The sequence below is a fragment of the Oncorhynchus masou genome, chromosome 5 (genome assembly GCF_036934945.1).
Source record: "Oncorhynchus masou masou isolate Uvic2021 chromosome 5, UVic_Omas_1.1, whole genome shotgun sequence".
NCBI classification, from domain to species: domain Eukaryota; kingdom Metazoa; phylum Chordata; class Actinopteri; order Salmoniformes; family Salmonidae; genus Oncorhynchus; species Oncorhynchus masou.
The window spans coordinates 63,407,731-63,418,920 of NC_088216.1; positions in this window are offsets into that span (position 1 = coordinate 63,407,731).

Sequence of the window (11,190 nt, forward strand, 5' to 3'; positions counted from 1 at the left end):
CTTTGTTTGGTTGGGGTATTACAGAAATTAGGCCCAGTGTCATAGAAACAGGCAGGACCCCTAAATCAATTGCCTCCTTAAAAACATTAAATATAAATTCAATAATATCCTCCTGAAAATATTTATAGAATTCACTGATAATGCCATCATTCCCTAGAGATTTCTCTCTTTTAACTTGCTGATACATTTTTATATTTCATTAATAGAAATAATTTTATCACAAGACTTTTGGAAGTCTTCATCTATGAATTTTGCACAGTCTTTGACAGAGTCTAGAAAGGCAGATATGTCACAAGTAGGACAGGCATTACTGGTTACCATTGAATTCTGAAACATATTTTGAAATATCTTTGGGGTTTTCATTTTCTTTGCCATCTATATTGAGCTTATGAATAGATGTAAATTCAGAATTTTTTTCTTTCTAAATTGTAAAAGTATTTTGTATTTTCACCTTCCTCCAAACATCTCCATCTTGATCTTACAAATTCCCCTTTTGCTCTCTCTTCATACATCCGGTCCATTTCTAGTTGTAAAGAGAAAAACTGACCCTTTCCTTCTTCCACAATGTCCTCCATAGAGATTAGAGAAAGTATTTCCTTAACAAGTTTATCTTCGCTCAATCTTTTAAGTTCAGCAATTTCTTTACCTCTCTTCATGGCTGTTTGTCTTATTTCATACTTCATTCATTCCCAATATTTCCCATAAGACTTAAATAGTTGGGCTTTCCTCCAATTGTCTTGTATAATATCTTTGGCATCCATCTTGAAATTATCATCTTCCAACAGTCTACTATTGAGTTCACAATAACTCCAATTCGGTATAACATCAGATCCAATAATATTTAAAGGTAAGAATATAACTTTATGATCAGTAAGAATGGATGGTTCAATTGATACCTTGACTACAGAATTATCTAATGAATTAGAAATCAACCAGAAGTCAATTCTTGACTGTCTGGACATGTTCTTCTTACTCCAAGTGAATTCCTTTTTATCAGGATATTTAGATCTCCAAATGTCGACTAATCCAAGACATATGTTATTAAACTCAGAATTAACTATACTGGATCTGTAAGGAGGGGGATATCTGCCAATCATCCCATTAGATACAGAATTAAAATCTCCACCTAAGATAATTTTGACATCCTGAAATACACCTATAACTCTATTAATTTCTTCTTCAAATTCTTGAAATAATATCCTGTTGTTTTGTTTGATGCATAAATATTCCCTATTTTTTTATTTTACCCTTATTTAACCAGGCAAGTCAGTTAAGAAAAATTCTTATTTTCAATGACGGCCTGGGAACAGTGGGTTTAACTGCCTGTTCAGGGGCAGAACAACAGATTTGTACCTTGTCAGCTCAGGGGTTTGAACTCGCAACCTTCTGGTTACTAGTCCAACGCTCTAACCACTAGGCTACCCTGCCACCCCAAATAAAAACATTTCACTGTTGAAATTTACTGTTGAAATTAACCAATGTCCAGAGTGGTGAGTCTTACTACTGATGACCTTCCCTTTAAATGCACCTCTTAAACTGCTACATCTGCAGGGTGGTTGTTGCCATATGATAACCAGATATCGTTACCCCATTGATTTTTCCAAAAAGATAGATTGGAAGAACAAGCATGAGTCTCTTGTAAAAAGTAAAAGTCTGCATTAAACCGTTTGCAATACAGGAAAATAGCCTTACGCTTGAGTAAATTACGAATAGCCCTGACATTAATTGAACAAAGAGATAAAGACAAACTTCAAACAACAACTTTGTTATGCTAATATAAGCTTTTCCTAGGGATATGTAACTCAAAAGGATTTCCATCCCATTACTAACCTCTCCAAATGAAAATCCCCCAAAATATTGGTCATAAAGTTACCAAAGTATTCTTACTCCCACAAGGGGGAGACATTGTGTAGACTTTACAATAAGCAGTTATTCACCTATAGTTAGTGTTTAGTTTACCAGTTCTCAGGTCAGCCTTTTCTCATTCAAGTGTTTGTGTACATTTTTATAATAAAAGGCTGCTTTTCATCTGGTAATCAGTTTTTTGGCCTGACAGTTCTGTCCGAGTTAGACCCTGGCTTTCACTCAAATGTTCTGATTTGGCCGAATTTCTTTCCCATCGACGATCACTCTTGCGCCGATAAAAAAATGCAGTTTACCCTGCCTTTCGAGCTGCAGCCACCATCGGTGACAGTTTCACTCTTGTCACTTTGTCTGCTGAGGTCAGATCCTCCGTGAACCTCAATTTTTGCTTGATGAGGAATTCACAATTCTTCGCTCGCCTCCAAAGAAGATCCCGTGTAGATCTGTTGGTGAACCGGATGATGGTTGTCCTCGGTCTCTTGTCTTGATCCTTAAGTCTTCCCAAATGATGGACGATGTCTACATGCTCCTGAAGTTTGGCTTTTGATTCGGAAATGACAGCTCCACAGATGTCAACAACTCTGCATTTGATGTCCTCACCCGCCTGCTCTGGAATTCTATGGAGCCTCAGGTCTACCTGCGCTGGTATGTCTCCGCCTCATTCACCTTCTGCTCGAGTTCAGCCACCTTCTTTTAATTTTCCTGGCAGATAACTTCCACTTTCTTCATGTCACTTTTGAGGGTTTTCACTTCTCCAAAGATAAAGTCAACAGATGGCCTCAATTTTAATCGTTATCTCCCTAAACATGACCTCCAAGCCATTTGCCCTTTCATCTATGTTTGCTGTCAAAAGCATTCCAATATTGTTTTGCATGTCAAGAAGTGACAGACCCTCTTGGCCTCTCATGTTTTCCCCCTGGGGCTTGACTGGAGTGCCAGGGTTGTAAGGTAAAGGCCTGAGCTGGGGACTGAAGGGGCGCAAGTTGTGAGCATTGTTGTCCGTGCTCACCACATTTTCATCACCCATTGCAGTATTTCCCCCCAGTTACATTCTGAAGAGGAGTACCCAAAATCATACTATCTTTTGTGGTTAGTTATCCATCTGACGATCCCTCCATTTCTTTTCTTTTGGTTCTGGTCGTGGCAGTTTCCATGGACGTTCGACAAGCTAGTTTTTGAGCTAGCTAAACGTATCAGGCTATCTAGTATTGTCGCAAACTTAGTTTTAAAGGTGAATAACTTGCAGAAAGTAATCAATTACTTTGCTAAATAAACTAACCCATATTCATACGGGGTTTAATGACCGTAGAATGAATCCAATGGTCATAATTGGGTAAGGAAATCCAATAATTCCTTCAGCTACCAAAACAAATGATCTACACTGACCGCCATCTTTTGCGCGCCTTCGGCTGAAATAGTTCTAAATTATTTGTTTATTCAGGCGAAGGGTCCTGCCATGGGATCCCCTATGGCTCATAACTATGCTAATGTGTATGTGGGTTACATGGAGAAACAGTCAATTCTCAATCCTCTCGAAAATGTTTCTTGCCTACCATTATTATTTGGAAACGTTACATTGATGATATTGATTTTCTATGGAGGGGTGATGCAAAACAGCTCAAGGCATTCTATGCTTTTCTTAACTCTTGTTCTGTGCACCTGAGATTTACTATGCAATTTGTCAAATCAGTTTCCTTAAATCTTCTGATTTTGTGTGAGGATAATTTTCTATACACTGATCTTTACACGAAACCCACTGATTGTAACAGTTTGTTGAGTGCTGAGAACTGCCACCCGCTCTCCAAGGAAAACTTTTGCCCTACAGCCAATTCTGTCGAATCAAAACAATTTGCAAAAAACAATCAGATGTCGACAGAAATATGGCTGAGAAGCAAAGAAAACTCAAGGAGGGGAGGGGAGGGGAGGGGGGGGGGGCACAAAAATGGTCAGATTAATACTGACATTAAGAAAATCTCAAATAAATCGACACATGATCTCTTTCAAGGACAGTCTCGCAAAAATAAGCATTCTTGCGTTCTTACTGCCCGCTATTCAAAGTGCTCTGAACAAATTGTGGGAATCGTTCACAAACATTGGTACATTCTAAAATCCGATGACAGTATCGGTAATGTGTTTTCGGACACTGCCTTGGTCGTATTCTCGCGGGGCAGAAGTCTCAGAGATCAATTGGTCAACTCTGATTTCCCACTCCAAAATACCCTGCACAACGTCTATTTGCTCCTCTACCGGATGGGAACTGCAAGTGTAATGGCTGCGCTCAATGCAATGGCACTTACACATGTGGATTCTTCAAAACACCCCCAAACAGAGAAACAAATCCCAATTAAAGGTGTTATCACGTGCTCCACTAAGGCAGTTATTTATCTTATAATTTGTCCTTGTGGTAAAAATTACGTGGGTAAAACGAAGCACGAATTAAAAGTACGAATCTCAGAGTATCGTAGCATTATATATGTGCAAAAACTTGACGTACCCAGATGCGGCCCACTTTTTGGGAGCGAACCACTCGATTTCGTCCCTACGTTATATCGGCATCGAACACTTCACCCTCCCTAGGAAAGGGGGTGACCTCGAAAATTTATGGTTAAAATGAGAGGCTGTCTGGATCTTTCATTTAAAGACCCTTTCTGCCTTCGGTCTCAACGTAGACCTTGGTCTAAAGTCATTTTTTGTGATTTTGCTATTAATTGAAAATGTTTGTAGAACTATGTAGCCACATTATATCTATGATCCTGTGCTATCCATTTATGTTTCTTATATGTTCTATTTACATCTGTAAATTAACAAATGATATCAAGCCACACACCGACATGATTACAGACACCTGTGTGTGTCCTTTGACACTATATAAACTAGTGACCCGCAGTGTTAGTCATTATACCCTGAAGAAGACAGCTTGTCTGCCGAAACGTTGGTTATTCAGTTATTGCATCTGAGCGCCTAGTGTGCGGCTCTCCTTTTCACGGATTTACTAAATACCGTCATATAGGCCACTAAACTACTCACTCAATAGATTGCATTTCCCCTCTGACACGATCTTGTGGCTGTCTCGTGAGATGGATGAGATTTTGATGGCAGGCAGTCCTCCGATTGATTTATGTGAAAGCAGGTCCTGTCCTATATTGCGTTCATAGAGGAAAATGAGGACTCGCAAGTGTAAGTCTTTACGAACATTGTTAGCACATAAAATGCAAGTGTCTTAATTGGCTGTATTCCTCTGACCATGCCACCCAAAACACATTCCTGATTTTAGCTCAATGTCTGGAATTCAATCGGTTCAGTTTGAATTACGGCCGCATCCAGCAAGGGTATCGTTTTCTTAGCAAGGGATGAGAATTCTCCACCTGGGCGGACTGAGAGAAGCATGTACAAACGAAATGATATCCTTAGGCATGCTGTAGTCTTCAAATCTGGTGAAGTTGTTCCTCAACTGCTTGATGAATCCCTCCATGCTGCGACCTGGTCCCTCGTTTCTTCAGGTGCTGAAGTGTAGTAGCCTTCCAGATGACAAGTACAAATCGAACAACTCAAGTTTCCTAAGAATGGCCTTAAGTTGTTCCACCATGTCCACGACTGTTTAAGCTTTTTCTTGTAACTGGAGATTTAACGCGTTTAAGTGGCAATGTCAGTAAAAAAAACTGCAACATTTTCATTGCAAATAAGATGCACTGGCTTGGCATGGGGAAGAAATGGTAAGGTGAACACATGTCTCTGTACATTCTTCCTTGAAACTATGACTTTCTTTATCCACCTTTCTTTTTGATATGTTTGAGTACAATTTTCTCTGGCTATCAAGCCTATTCTGAACGAATGTTGACTTAAAAAAAAGGTAGTGTAGCCCAGTGGCAAGCTGTCGTTCAGGGCAGGTGGGGCATTAATGTCACAAAAGTTTGCAAACAATGTAACAAATATATATTAAGTTTATAAAGCTGCGTACAAACATGGTCTCTTTTGATTTCTTAAGGCAACTTCAAAATGCAGGTGTTTCAGCCTAGTTCAGTGTTTTCTGTGGTGGGGCAAGCCAGCAGAAAATACAGAACATTGCGCCATGATTGGCTCAGTGTTCTGCCACTCATGGAGACACTATGTCACCACCAAGTCTAAGGATAGAGCTCTAAAATTCTAGTCCCTTGTACTTCCATAGAGTTGCATTAGAAGTTCCCATCAAGAAGAATCAAGGTCAATGGCCACAAATGTCAAATCAAGTTATACCTACAGTAGCTTTGATTGGCCTTTGAAAGTCTTAGCTAGTAGTCATCATGAATCAAGTCGACAATCTACTGCCAAATCCTTTTTAATCCTTATATGAAGAGAAAATCTAGATAAAACGTATCGGTGCTCGTCGGCCATTGGAGATCGAATATTCAACAATGAGTGGTTTGGAAGGAATCGATGGCTAACTAAAAGCATTGCAAAGCAATCATTAGCCTGCTATTCAGTGGCGTGGCCCCAAATCCTAGTTTTTAAAGTTATAAACATTAAACATTGGCCATGCTGTCAATGAAGCATGATTTGTGCTGTGCTCAAAACAAATCAGAACTGCAAAATTTGACTTTGGTGAGTTCAAGACAATTGGGAACTCGGGGAAAAATGAGCTACAACTGGGAAAATAGGTTTAACTTTCATCCAACTTGGAATTGGTAACTTGGGCCTCTTTCTAGTGCTACGACCTGAAAATCACTTATGTCATCATGATTCACCCCTCCCCGAGTTCCCAGTTGTCTTGAAAGCACCATAAATCCAGACTTTGAGCACAGCACAACAAGGTGAGTCCAAATATGTCTTGTATGCTGCTACATAAGTGATGTAATATGCCAGGGAGATATGTATAATGTAGCTAAGAAAATAATACTAAGTATATTGTGTTGTATGTTCTTAGTAGCCCATGTGCCTGCCCCACCCTAATAATTTGGTCTATTTTCACCTCTTAATTTAGCCTACTGTTCTGACTTGGTGGTGCATATGTAGTCTATAACCTGTTTTTGAAAAATGTAGTCATCGAATATTGTAAGGGTTTTCATTGTCTGCTTATATTCCCCCTTTTATTTATCCTGCAGTTCTGACTTGGTGTACAGGGAGAACACTGTAAGAACGGCCCATGTTCTGAAATCTGTCGCTGTACATTTCAGAAGTGCTGAACAAAGTTTTATATTGACTACGTCCTTCCTAGCTCGCTCATTAATGTCTTAATCAAAATTACGGATGGCCTCTTATCCAATTGTCGTCCCCTTATGCCATAGTTTGTACATCTCAATTGTCAGTAGAAATCACATTTCGGCCATATCAGCATTTTTTTTTAAAGTCAGTAAATAAGGCTGAATGAACTGTTTTTCTGCCAGACAAGGCTCAGTTGATAGCCAGGTGTAGCAGTGGTAAAGTGCAATTAATGTATTGTTTAGTGTTGTGACTTTGCTGGCATGCATCCCACATTTTTTTAATATATATTTTGGCCCCACCAATATTTACAGGCTAAAATCGCCACTATTGTAGGCTACAGTAGACCTGTTTTCCCCCACCAATCAATGCACAGAAAAATATACTTAACTAATAATTGAATTGATACATGGTGATTTTTATGAGTGTAATCAGATATTAACCATTTTGGTCAATTTGTAGTGTAGGCCAATTAATTGTGCAAATTATGTTCTGGCTGACTGACTATTAGCTCAGAAAAAAATGGGCCCAAGGCGAAACCTAATTGATGAACCCTCAAGTATAGTCTGAGCCTTTGTAGTACAGTGGCTTGCGAAAGTATTCACCCCCTTGGCATTTTTCCTATTTTGTTGCCTTACAACCTGGAATTAAAGTAGATTTAAAAAAAAACTTTATATAATTTGATTTACACAACATGCCTACCACTTTGAAGATACAAAATATGTTTTATTGGGAAACAAACAAGAAATAAGACAAAAAAAACAGAACCTGAGTGTGCATAACTATTCACTAAGTTAATACTTTGTAGAGCCACCTTTTACAGTAATTACAGCTGCAAGTCTCTTGGGGTAGTTTGGTTTATTAATTTGACCATTTAAAAAAAAAGCCCACATAAAACTTGAAAAAGCCATACATGCACATGAATAAAATCATTGAGGATAACACACAAAGTCTGAGACTTATTTCCATTGTGGTCCTCTTGAGACAAGATGGCTAGACAAGATCGAACACAGTATGGCAGTGAAATAATAAAACAAAAACAGAAGAACATCGATCGTCATTCCAGTTACATTATAGGGTTTCTTCATATGGGCACAGAAGACATCAAACATATTTTTACTTTATTTTTTAAAGCTGCCCAGAGAGGACGTTGTTTTTATGGGCAGAGGCAACTCATTCCATTCTGAGGCTCCAGTATACAAGAAAGTACCTTTCCCAGCGTTACTCCTAAACCTGTATAAGCACACATCAGCAACACCTGATCTGGTGCTGTGATTGTGTGCATCCCTAACACAAGGATAGTAATCACTTAGATATTAGGTGCATGTCCATAAATACTCCTGTAATCCAAACCTAGTCTAATCTGGGACATCCTAGCCTCAACAGAAAGCCAGTTTAGTTCCTGAAAGCAGCTCCTGCCTATGTGACTATGTGGACTCACCTTCAATACTAGCCCAGAATAAACTGATCAGGGTATCTGGAGCTTCCCCTTCATGTTTAGATAATCCCCCAAACCAGAAAGTACTAGCATAGTCAAAATGGCATTGAATGAGGGCTGTAGCTAGCACTTTCATGGAGTCCTTATCAAGCAGCTTGGACTTTCTGGCCAAAAATTTAGTCCTGGCATTAACATTCCCTAGCACCTTATTGGCCATGCTCACACCTCCCATGCTTCCATCAAGGATACATCCCAAGTAGCAAACAGAGGTTTTAGTAGTCAGCACCTCACCCCCTAACTCCACTCTGATTTCAGATGACCTACATAATTTAGGTCTGGGTCCAAAAATAATTGCTTCAGTTCTCCCTAAGTGCAGAGAGTTATCTCTAAGCCATTTGCTAATGTTAGTAAGCTCTGTGCTAAGTATGCTCTCCAACATAGTTTTACTTTTGTGAGACACCAAAAGTGTAGCCATCTGCATAAAGAAAAAGACGGCAAGAACAAGCATCTTTCATATCATTAATATACTATAAAAACAGCAGAGGCCCAAGCACGCTCCCCTGCGGAACGCCACAACTCACTGGTTTTGCCTGAGACAGTGAACCATTCATCTCTACTACTTGCTCCCTTCCTGATAAATATGACTTTACCCAGCCTAGAGGGATACTGCTTAACCCCCAGTGCTAGTTTGGAGTTTAGGAGACAGATTCCAAGAACACAGGATGAGATGTTACTATCCGTTGTGCAAGCACTTCCAAGAGTTAATAAACAGTGAACGTGGTGAAATTTGGGGAGCGCATCGTCAGTAGTGTACCTTTGGTTCCTAGGGTGTTTCGGCCTTTCACACTATACACCCTCCCCAAAGGCGGCCAGAGACAGGGTGATCAATCCTACGCTTGCGTCCCATTCCCAATTAGTCATAGGAGTTGCCTTGTTGTTGATAGCCAACATCCCATGGGACTATGCATGGCAGGGGCGTCCTCCTCCCTGAGTCAAGCATTGTTGACCGCATACCTCCTGGCCCTCTCACTTCGGGGCCCAGCTGGGGTCTTTCCTCTTCATCCAGAGCCACTGACTGCTGCCTTCTGCCGCCTCTGATACAGCTTTGATTGCCGAACGCTGGCTCTGGCCCTTAATTCCCAGGTCTCTAAGCAGTCTGGTTGTAGATGTTGCCACAAAACCTCTGCAGCCCACCTCCACTGGTCGGACTTCTGTGTTCCAGCCATGATGCCGTGCTTCGGCAGCTAGATCAGCATAGCGCAGATGTTTACGCTCATAAGCCTCATCTACTGAGTTTTCCCAGGGTACTGTGAGCTCAATGATGAAGACCTTATTGAGTGAACGGGACCAGAGCACCATGTCAGGTCTTAGGGTGGTGGTTGCGATCTCCGGAGGAAACACAAGTTGCCGGCCAATGTCAGCTAGCATTTTCCAGTCGCGGGCCAAGCGCAGCTGGTCTCGCTCTAATGGTGTAGAGCCGCTCTTCGGTGGTTTAACCCCTTCGCGGACAAAGTTTGTCCGTAAGGAGTGTGATGCTGCTGTGGGTGGTAGGGAGTTGGTGGCAGCTCGCTTGTCCTCCAGGGCGGACGCAAGGTTTTTAAGGACTTGGTTGTGACGCCAAGTGTAGCGTCCTTGGGTGAGGCTTGTTTTACACCCTGTGAGAATGTGCCTGAGGTTGGCTGGCATGGAACAGAGGGCACAGTCCGTTAACTGTCCGACAGTGGTTAACTGTATCAAAAGCCTTCTGTAGGTCAAGCAGTACCATTCCACACAGATTTCCCTCATCAATCTCTTTCCTGATGAAGTCAGTCAAGTAAAGCAGACATGAATCAATGGAGTGTTTTTACAAAACCCGACTAAAAATCATGCATTAGACCCTGTTTGATAACATATTCATACATTTGCTCATGTACAATTCTCTCCAGGATCTGAAAATTCACCCAACTTATTGTGGGAAGCTTGTGGAAGGCTACCTGAAACGTTTGACGTTTGACTGTAAGTAAACTTCTGTCAGGAGAACGCTACCTGCCCAAATGCGTAGTGCCAACTGTAAAGTTTGGTGGATGAATAATGGTCTGGGGCTGTTTTCATGGTTTGGACTAAGCCCCTTAGTTCCAGTGAAGGGAAATCTTAATGCTACGGCATATGACATTCTAGAATATTCTGTGCTTTCAAGTACACGAACGCTTATAAGGAATCCCGCTACGCCCTCCAATGAACCATCAAACAGGCAAAGTGTCAATACAGGACTAAGATCAAATCCTACTACACCGGCTCTGATGCACGTCAGATGTGGCAGTGCTTGCAAACTATCACGGATTACAACGGGAAACCCAGCCACTAGCCTCCCAGTGACGTAAGCCTACCACACCAGCTAAATGCATTCTAGGCTCGCTTTGAGGCAAGCAACGCTGAACCATGCGTGAGAGCACCAGCTTTTCCCGATGACTGTGATCACTCTCCGTAGCCAATGTAAGACCTTTAAACAGGTTATCATTTACAGACAGATTATCAGGACGCATGCGCTGGCCAGCTGACAAGTGTATTCACTGATTTTCAACCTCTGCCTGACCCAGTCTGTAATACCTACCTGTTTCAAGGAGACCACCATAGTCCCTATGCCCAAGAACGTCAAGGTAACCTGTCTAAATGACTATCGCCCCGTAGCACTCACATCTAGAGCCATGAAATGCTTTGAAAGGCTGGTCATGGCT